The sequence below is a fragment of the Littorina saxatilis genome, linkage group LG3, assembly GCF_037325665.1.
Source record: "Littorina saxatilis isolate snail1 linkage group LG3, US_GU_Lsax_2.0, whole genome shotgun sequence".
Lineage (NCBI taxonomy): Eukaryota > Metazoa > Mollusca > Gastropoda > Littorinimorpha > Littorinidae > Littorina > Littorina saxatilis.
The window spans coordinates 73,257,549-73,269,111 of NC_090247.1; positions in this window are offsets into that span (position 1 = coordinate 73,257,549).

Consider the following 11,563-nt stretch of genomic DNA (forward strand, 5'->3'; position numbering starts at 1 on the left):
GTCAAGGTCAGAGGAGCCCTTCAAAGTTGAATTGTAGACATATTTTGATGTGAGCTTGCCCCTTTAACTTTACTATGGACGATATCTCTTACAAACTTAAACACTGAGTGGGGCGTTTGTTAGAATTTCATAGTGAGCCACATCTGGTCACATATCGTTAGGGTCAAGGTCACATTGACCCCTATGAAAAATGTGACCAAGCCGGGTAAAGAAATCCATGTCTCTTGGTAAAAAATCTTAACAAAGCAAAGCCCATGCGACTCTCATGCTTGACCTTTGTCTTAAAGTGACCTTGACCTTCAGGTGACCTTGAAGGTGAAGGTCTAACAACTGAAGCTGGCAAGGACATTGTACACTATTAGAACTGGTTTACAGATTTTTCCTACCAAATTACACATGACCTTTGGCCAAGGTCAAGATCATCAAAGGTCACACATCACAAGGCTATCAATTCAAGACATAGGAAGCATAAACATACTTATTGGCACTTTCTACAAAGAGACATTGTCACTTTTAGTGATTCAATTGCCCGTTTCAGTCACATTTCATAAGGGGCAAAGTGACCTTGACCTTGATGATATGTGACTAAATGTGGCTCAATATCAGTATATAACATGTGCCCCACACAATTATGAAGTTTGAAAGATTTTTTTCATAGTTCAGGGTCAAGGTCACTTCAAAACATGTATACAATCCAACTTTGAAGGTCCCCTGTGACCTTGACCTTGAAGCAAGGTCAACCAAACTGGTATCAATAGATAGGGCTTGCTTTGACCTAAATAACACTTGTAGCTAAGGTCGTCATTCTCAATAACGTGGGAGAAAATTGTGAAAATGTGAAAATTTACTGTTTTTGAACAACATTATTTTATGTCCCCTGTGACCTTGACCTTGAAGCAAGTTGTGCGCAGTGAGTTGGTTTACGACATTCACCCTTCGCTGTTATAGACAGGCACTTAGTAAAACCAAGTATACAGAGCTGGATCCTCTATAACCAAGGGGTACCGTAGAAGAAGGCAAAAGAGAAAAGGCATTTCAATGCAAGAAAGCGTTAGGCCCGTAGGACTTGTCTTACAGCTGGTTCATAAAATATACATTGAAACATGCTAACTGTATCCTTTACATGACTTTCACCTTTTTGTGACCTCGAAATTCAAGGTCAAACAATTGAAACTGTCAATAGCATCATTCGATACAAATTGTTTTACACATTTCTCTTACGAAAATACATATGACCTTGACCCAAAGTCAAGGGCCAAGGTCACTGAACATAAGACCAGTAATTCAACATAATTATACAAAGGATAATGGTGCTTTTTAACACTTTTTATCAAGACACATGGTCACTTTTAAATAGTGATTTCTTTACCCGTCTTGGTCACATTTTTGATAGGGGTCAATGTGACCTTGACACTGACGACATGTGGCCAGATGTGGATCACTATGAAATTCTAACAAAGGCCCACTCAGTGTTTAAGTTTGTAAGAGATATCGTCCATAGTAAAGTTAAAGGGGCAAGCTCACATCAAAATATGTCTACAATTCAACTTTGAAGGGCTCCTCTGACCTTGACATTGAAGCGAGGTCAACCAAAATGGTATCAGAAGATAAGGCTTTCTTTTTCTTGTATACCATACAAAACTAAGCCCGCTGTTTTTAATTTGTTTTCCAGAAAACTGGCACAATGTGAAATTTTGCAGTTTTTAGACCACATTCATTTTCCCTGTGACCTTGACCTTAAGGTAAGGTCAAGGTTCTCAAGTATCTTTTTTGAGCTCTTGGGGTCATACAACATTTTGCAACATTTGGTGTTTCTTCACTTCATAGCGTTGGAGAAATATCCAAAGGTAATGTTCAGTACAGACAGATAAAGACGGGCAACGGACAACGGCTGGACGACCAGGGTGAGTATGTACGCTCACTTTTGCTACACATGCGAGTAGCGGCTATTATCCGTTGTTCACAAAACATTCCTATATAATGTTTGGAAACAATGGTAGGGATAAAAATCAACCGTTTCCAACTGTGCCAAAAAATCAAAAAGACGCGTTCTATAACGGTCAAACGGTCCCTTAACAGACTTGGGCGGGGTCATCTAACGGTTGGCAGACAGCACAAACACCCTGTGACTGCTCGCAAGGAAGAAATAAATCTGGATGGCAGTATGGCTACAACTACGTCGTTTAGTGTAACCATAACCCCTGAATGTATGAACAGCAGAAAAGGCTGTCTTTGACGTCACTGTATAATAAGAAGCACAAAAGGGATTTTTTGGAACTTTCTCTTGGTTGGAGACAAACATGTCCGCAATGCATTCGTGCATCAAGCTATCCATGCAGTCGTTTATTGTTGATTCTTTAGCTCCTCTATGGCAGGGGGATTTTCAATTTGTTTTCCTTCAATTTCACTATGGGAGTTGTTCTTAACATACGTTTGTTAAGAAAATTTTGGCTGATTGTAAAACAGCTGTAATATACGGCAGTCCAGGTTGTCCTTCAACTGTAAAAATGAAATAATGCTCTTTAAAGTATCATTTACAACAGTGGTGGCTGTTTTCACAAGTATGCTACAAAAAACACGACAATACATAATACATAAGGAAAAGCCCTATGTTTGGTCAGTTGGTGAGATAGGTAAATGTTATTTTTGTGTGACAGTTCTGATGGTTTTCAAAGGGCTAATTCTTTGCTTTTCGACATATGCCCAACTGAAAACGCTTTAGCAACTCAAGTGCACACGACAACCATCTAAATAGACTACATGTTCGCAGAAAACACAATACTGAATATAGAGGGAAAAATAACGGCTCTTTTTAAAAGCACTTTTAGTAGTGAAGTACTTTTAGGATTGTTTGGAATTTTTTACCAGCAGACACCCTTTTACTGCTGAGTGTCTTAGTATTGTAAGATGTGTGATTTGAATTTTGGTTTAAAGGTGCCTTTGGTTTGAACACCCCTACCCCTACGAGGCAGAAATACAAAGAAATAGAAGGAAATTGAGCCTACTTGGAACCAGACTTTAGTATGTTCCCATGGGGGGATTCACGGTGCGAATGACACTGCGTCAGCTTTTTCATTTATCTTTAGTATTTTCTTCAACTTTAACTTTTAGGACCATGTATGAGGTTGTGGCAAGCTAAATACACAACACGACGACGTCTCGGAAAAATAGTAAGGATTATATAGGGAAAAACAACAGTGTCAGTTAAAGTCCGTTTTGAAGGTGTTAGTGGTTGGGGATTTTGAAAAGCATCAGACATCAGGCAGATACAATCCTTTCTGCGTGTTCTGGTGCAGAAAGAGTTTTCAGTTTATACATTGGGGTGACCAGTAGATACCATTTTACAACCATACCCCCAAACGACATTTACAGAGCCCAAAGAAGGATTTGGGTCAATTTCAAAGCCATTTTTCCGTATGAAGCGCCAACTTTATATGAAAATGTGTTTAATAAACATCAAAGGACTGAGGTTGAACTTTCTGATAAGGGACATTTTAAACCTAGTCATTGTCACTTCAACGTTCCCTTCACTAAAGTGGCTAAGATGCCTGGACTAATGCACAGCAGTGCCGATACCAGATTTCTTTAGCTTCACTTTAAAATGATATCAGAACGATAGTTATCCACTTGAAAGTGAACACAGGAGAGTTGTATACAAGGCAGTATTACACACACAGACTCTGCAGAGCAACTAAGTCGGTGACACACAGACACAGGTATTTGGGGACGATGTTTGCTGTACAGCAGTGAAATGGGGACGTCCAAAAACCGATAGCTCTGCGCTGTGCTATGAATGGTTTCATCAGTTACATATGGCGCTAGGCGACATAAGAGTATTTCCAATCCAGTCAGTAGCTAGCATTCACGACCCTGACAACGGATGGTTTGAGTCTGATTTATGAGAATGAGAATGAGGGAGAGAGAATTGTATTAAATTGAATTGAATTAAATTGAATTGAATTTATCTTTCTCTTAACACTGTAACAGAACAAGAAATGCTAAAATGTTTTTTTTTCATCCCGCCCTCGCCCATTGAGTTGAAATAGAAGTTAACCACATTATGTTTGAAAATGTTCCCAGTGCTTTATGTACAATAATGTTTCAATACAATTATAATGTATTAACATTTTACCAGTATCAGCTGCAAAATAGAAGTAGTGCTTTACAAGTTTCGAAAGAGAAACAGCATGTAATGATACGTAAATGGTGTACAGCAGTGAATTGGGGACTGTTTCCCAAACAGCAGTCAGATGGGGTCTGGTTGTTGTACAGCAGTCATTTGGAGGCACAAGCTAAAACTGCTTCAGAGATGTGTGTTTTTCATTGGCTTTGATCTCCGCTGAGAGGGAGAGAGTCAGAAAGAGCGACAGAGACAGATAGACAGAGACAGAGAGACAGACCGAGACAACAAAGGAGAGGTTAAGGACACCCCCTTACCCTTGAGTGACAGACGGACAGACAAAAGAATATACAGACAGACAGACCGTAATTAACACAAACACACTCAGCAGAGCAAAGCGGTATAACACAAACTCTGCAGCAAGGCAGTATTACACACACACACACACACACACTCTGCAGAGCAACTAAGTCGGTGACACACAGACACAGGTATTTGGGGACGATGTTTGCTCTACAGCAGTGAAATGGGGACGTCCAAAAACCGCAGAGCGATTGTTTGTTTGTTTGCTTAACGCCCAGCCGACCACGAAGGGCCATATCAGGGCGGTGCTGCTTTGACATATAACGTGCGCCACACACAAGACAGAAGTCGCAGCACATGCTTCATGTCTTACCCAGTCACATTATTCTGACACCGGACCAACCAGTCCTAGCACTAACCCCATAATGCCAGACGCCAGGCGGAGCAGCCACTAGATTGCCAATTTTAAAGTCTTAGGTATGACCCGGCCGGGTTTCGAACCCACGACCTCCCGATCACGGGGCGGACGCCTTACCACTAGGCCACCGTGCTGGTATGGTTTGAGTCTTATTTATGAGAACGAGAATGAGGGAGAGATGATTGTATTGAATTGAATTGAATTAAATTGAATTGAATTGATCTTTATCTTAACACTGTAACAGAATAGGAAATGCTAAACTACTTTTTTTTTCATCCCGCCCTCGCTCATTGAGGTGAAATAGAAGTTAACCACATTATGTTTGAAAATGTTTCCAGTGCATTATGTACAATAATGTTTTAATACAATCATAGAGTATTAACGTTTTACCAGTATCAGCTGCAAAATATAGTAGTAGTGCTTTACAAGTTTTGCAAGAGAAGCAGCATGTAATGATACGTAAATGTGATACAACAGCGATCAAAGTTCAAGTCTGAAGGTAGGAGAAGTGTAACCAGTGCATGCAAATCCTTGGCGATATGATTTATCTCAATAAGGTACAGTGTTCGTCGCACATCCGCAGGCTCCTCAATAAATGCCAGTCGTTCTGATTCATCATAACTCATGTCTGCTTTGTAAACTCATGTCTGCTTTGTCCCTGAATAACGTCCAGTACAATGTTTCAGCTTTGGTACAATCGTAGGTGAACATGAAGTCATCTGATTTTGCAAGCAGCTGTTTGGATGAAGCATTGTACACCATTCTAATCACTTTCTTTCGTGTTCTGGGGTTCGTAGTAATTTCTAAAGCAAGTGCTTTTACTTCCCCTAGACTGTACTCCCTTTCCAAAGCATCATTTTCAGCTTTAGTCAACTGCTTTTCCACTGGTTCCTCTGTATCACTCTCTGACGTAAAATATCTGTCCTTGTCACTGTCAGTGGCCACGCATGTGGAGTCAACGGATTGCTGCAAGGCAGGTTCCGTCAGCTTGGATGGAATGTGGCTCCGTGATTCACGTGCTTCAATGTTCACAACACAGCTTGCCTCGCTGTCAATGCGTTCGCCGGCGTGTAGTCTCATTTTCTGTTTGTGCCTAACGTCGGGAACTTTGTCGTACGTGTTTGTGTGAATTATGCCTGATGTTGTGCTGGCATGATTTCGCAGATGATCGATCAGCTGTATCAACAGAAGAAACGCATACCTCTTTGCTGTTAAATTGTTGGGATCATTGTCTGTCACGTCTGAGCTGCGAAGGGGTTTTGTTTACGTTGCGTTGACTAGCTCGGCAAATGGCGGCCTGTTGGTTCTCTGTGCTGAGCAGTTGAAGTGTGACTGTGGCTCCTTCTCCTTCTCCGGTGACTTTCCAGTACTTGACATAGTGGTCAGCTGGCAGGCCTGTCAAGGTAGCTTCCACAGCAGTTGGTAGTCCAACGACAGGCATTTCTTCACTTGTTCAAGTAAATTGCTGGAGCGAAAAATGTGTGCTGCCGGAGGGACAGATAGAGAGAGAGAGAGAGAGAGAGAGAGAGAGAGAGAGAGAGAGAGAGAGAGAGAGAGAGAGAGAGAGAGAAAGAAAGAGAGAGAGACAATGACAATGACAATTCTTTATTTAACGAAGGTAGTAGATTAAGCAGTGGTCTGCTTTTTTACATCCAGCCCTCGCCCTAAAGAGGGACTAACTAAAAAAATGAAATAAAAAATACAAGATAAAAATTAGAAAATAGATAACTAAAATTCTACATTTTAACAGATAACTAAAGTGAAAACACATTATACATATGTACACAAAATGCATTGCATTGAGGTAAATTGCGAGTTGATTGATGTGAATTAAGTGGTATAGTGCAGCTTGCACTTTCTCAACATCATGCTCTAATCCATACATTACATTTTAAAGAAAATCAATCAAACAAGCAAGACATTGCCAAGATCATCACACATCTAAATACATGTAGTGGTTGGTTTGTAAGTCCCTTCATTCGAAAAGGGTTTGTGTACATTATACCAATAAAGAGGAGAGGGGCATGTTTAATACAAACATTGTATTTGTAATTGTAGAGAGAGAGAGAGAGTGAGAGTTGGGGTAATTAAATAAGAGAGAAAGACAGAGTGAGAGAGACGGACAAACAGACGGACAGACATACCGACAGACAGTAACCTGCGAGAGAGAGGAAGACAGACAGATAGGCACACAGTCAAAAACCGAAAAAAAAATCATAGAAAGAGATAGAGATAAAAGACACAATTGCAACAGCTCTGCAGATTTCTTTCCTACGTGTTTGTTTAAAACAAATCTGACAGAGAAAGGAGAACAAAACAGAGAGAGAGTAGGAAAGAGAAAGTGTGTAAGAGAGAGAGAGAGAGAGAGAGAGAGAGAGAGAGAGAGAGAGAGAGGGGGGGGGGCGAGAGAGAGAACGGGAGAGAGAGATGACGATGATGATTTAACGTTGTTATACAATGAATAGGGTTAGAGGCTATCACGCAGCAAACTCTCCAAGAGAGGGAAATAAAGAGATATATCATCATCATCATCATCATCATCATCATCATCATCATCATCATCGACATCGGCATCGGTATTGGGATCAGCATCGTCACCTACATGTGTCTTTTCGTGTTTTTTTTTTTGTTTGTCGGCTTGTCTAGTCTGTCTGTCTCTGTCTCAGTCTCTGTGTCTGTCTGTCTGTCTGTCTGTCTGTCTGTCTGTCTGTCTGTCTGTCTGTCTGTCTGTCTGTCTGTCTGTCACGGGCTTGGGGTCTCTGTTTAATTTCGTCTGTTTTCCGTTGTTGCATCTTATTTGCATAACCATCTTCGATAATCATTTGGTCGAAATTTGCCAGGAATAAACCATCATTTGTAATATGCTGACTGTAAGAGAGAGAGAGAGAGAGAGAGAGAGAGAGAGAGAGAGAGAGAGAGAGAGAGAGAGAGAGAGAAAGAGAGATGAAGAGAGCGAAAAAGAGAGAGAGATGGCGAGAGAGAGATGGGGAGAGAGAGAGAGAGAGAGAGAGAGAGAGAGAGAGAGAGAGAGAGAGATGAAGAGAGCGAAAAAGAGAGAGAGATGGCGAGAGAGAGATGGGGAGAGAGAGAAGGGGAGAGAGAGAGAGACACAGAGAGAGAGACAGAGAGAGAGAGAGAGACAGACAAACAAACAAACAGACACACAGACACACAGACACGCAGACAGACACCAAAGGTTGAGAATAGAGAGAAAACAAGAAAAGTGTGAAGCAGCCGTGCATATTTCTTTTTTGCATAATCCGTGAAAGTAACCTAAGAGAGAGAGAAGAACAGGCAGACAGGCAGGGATGTGTGTGTGTGTGTGTGTGTGTGTGTGTGTCTGTCTGTGTGTGTGTGTAGAGTGATTCAGACTAAACTAATGTACCGATCTTTGTGAAATTTGACAGGAGAGTTCCTGGGTATGATATCCCCGAACATTTTTTTCATTTTTTGGATAAATGTCTTTGATGACGTCATATCCGTTTTTTTCGTGAAAGTTGAGGCGGCACTGTCACGCCCTCATTTTTCAACCAAATTCGTTGAAATTTTTGTCAAGTAATGTTCGACAAAGCCCGGACTTCGGTATTACATTTCAGCTTGGTGGCTTAAAAATTAATTAATGACTTTGGTCATTAAAAATCAGAAAAATGTAAAAAAAAAAAAAATAATTATAGAACGATCCACATTTACGTTCATCTTATTCTCCATTATTTGCTGATTCCAAAAACATATCAATATGTTATATTTGGATTAAAAACAAGCTCTGAAAATTAAAAATATAAAAATTAGTATCAAAATTAAATTTTCCAAATCAATTTAAAAACACTTTCATCTTATTCCTTATCGGTTCTTGATTCCAAAAACGTATAGATATGATATGTTTGGATTAAAAACACGCTCACAAAGTTAAAACGAAGAGAGGTACAGAAAAGCGTGCTATCCTTCTCAGCGCAACTACTACCCCGCTCTTCTTGTCAATTTCACTGCCTTTGCCGTGAGCGGTGGCTGGCGATGCTACGGTCTTGCTGCGTTGCATTGCGTTCAGTTTCATTCTGTGAGTTCGACAGCTACTTGACTAAATGTTGTATTTTCGCCTTACGCGACTTGTTTTTGTTTTGTTTTAATAAACTGAGAGAGTAAGAAAAAGACAACAAGTCGCGTAAGGCGAAAATACAATATTTAGTCAAGTAGCTGCCATTTTTCAGCAAGACCGTATACTCGTAGCATCGTCAGTCCACCGCTCATGGCAAAGGCAGTGAAATTGACAAGAAGAGCGGGGTAGTAGTTGCGCTAAGAAGGATAGCACGCTTTTCTGTACCTCTCTTTGTTTTAACTTTCTGAGCGTGTTTTTAATCCAAACATATCATATCTATATGTTTTTGGAATCAGGAACCGACAAGGAATAAGATGAAAGTGTTTTTAAATTGATTTGGACAATTTAATTTTGATAATAATTTTTATATATTTAATTTTCAGAGCTTGTTTTTAATCCAAATATAACATATTTATATGTTTTTGGAATCAGCAAATGATGGAGAATAAGATAAACGTAAATTTGGATCGTTTTATAAATGTTTGTTTTTTTTACAATTTTCCGATTTTTAATGACCAAAGTCATTAATTAATTTTTAAGCCACCAAGCTGAAATGCAATACCGAACCCCGGGCTTCGTCGAAGATTACTTGACCAAAATTTGAACCAATTTGGTTGAAAAATGAGGGCGTGACAGTGCCGCCTCAACTTTCACGAAAAGCCGGATATGACGTCATCAAAGACATTTATCAAAAAAATGAAAAAAACGTATGGGGATATCATACCCAGAAACTTTCATGTCAAATTTCATAAAGATCGGTCCAGTAGTTTGGTCTGAATCGCTCTACACGCACGCACACACACACACACACACACATACACACACACACACACACACACATACACCACGACCCTCGTCTCGATTCCCCCTCGATGTTAAAATATTTAGTCAAAACTTGACTAAATATAAAAAGAGAGACAGAGCTAGAAATACAGAGAGACAGACAGAGAGACGGACCGACCGACAGAATTAGTGCGAGATAGAGATAGAGAGACACACAAACAGGGACAGACAGACAGAGACCGACATTTTGAGAAGAATGAAGAGAAAACCAGCAGTATTATATGCATAGTCTTAAGCTGTGTTTCCATATCGCGACGCGATGGCAGCACGATAGTTGCGGCGAGGTGGCGGCAGCGTCAAAACCGATCGCAACAGTAATATCAAAGAACGCATGTTTCCATATGTGCGACGCGACGGATGCTTCATCTGGGGATTTAATCAAGTTTGAGTGAATCTTTCTTGAAGGTTTTTCTTTGTATTCATAAATTATGAGTAATCTAAGCTTAATTAGTTTGGACAACATTTTGGATGAAATTATTGCTGCTGCAGGAACATTGAATTGGCAAGTCTGTAACAGTAATCGTCTCTCTGACCCCCCCCCCCCCCCCCCCCCCTTGCTTGCTGAAAAATAAAATTAACTCTCTTCCCGTCCTCTGTCACATCCTCTGATTCTTTTGCTGTATCTTTTCCTCTTTTTTTGGTAAAAATTGTATCTTGTCTGTCTTACATTTATAACAAGGGGATAAGCGATTCTCTGACCTTGACATAACGTGAAATAATAATTCCTATCTAGATGTACATATTTATAACCACATTTAATATAAGCTTAGCTTATTGTGTGGTTACAAATGTTTATATCGCATATATATGCAAGTTATCCAAAGAATGAAATTGTTTTGAGACCTATAGCACCGTTAGTTTGTCAGAACAGGAGGTGGTCAATATCAGGCAGTTGTCCATATTAGGCTATTTTCCCTTACGACCAGGGTGTGCTTATTGCGTGCCTTATGAGAAACAGACCGCGTGCAGAAACACACACACACTATGATGTGTTGTCGTATTATTTTTGCTTTGGTCAATCGTCTCTAATTAAAAGGACCCTATTCTGAGGTCTCAATATTTTCCCACGGTCTTCCCAACGCATGCGATGTCACTTTCCATTGAGCGTTTTTGCCACCATTTGGCAAGGAGTTATCAGCTGAGATAAAACGACTGTAAGTAGAAAGCGAAAATCACACCTGGACTCGATCCGACCGACTGGTTCTTGTATACGCAAGAGCACTTGATAGTCTCTGCAGCGGGTCATAAAATCGTATAATCTGCTGATTTTCGCATCCCGAATCTACTCAGCTTCGTCCCAATAGGCCCACTTAAAACATTACACGCGGAATTTAAATTAGCTAAGATGGACAACTGGACACCACATGTGAGAACCACGCACCAAGACATTGTCAGCATTGAGAGAATGTTTTCACGGAATTGTTTCACGATTCTGTGACACTGTTATATTGCGGGGTTATGATATTTTCTTCGTTTCTGATTTGAATTCATGTAAATGAAATCAAGTTAAAATTAAACACTATTGTTTTTTAGAAACCAATGCGGACCCTGAAAGAAATAACGTTTCACTCAGATAAATTTTATCCAGCCTGTCACGTTTTTCATTTATACATTTTGACAGAAAAAAAGAAAATAACAAAAGAAAAATTAACACATCTGTGTGGGATTAAAATCAAACGTCGATTTGTGTTACTAAAGTTACTGACCATCATGTGCATGCGAACATTTGCTGCCCCCCCCCCCCTCCACATCGTAATCGTATCGGCTCTGTCTCATTTTTGCCCAC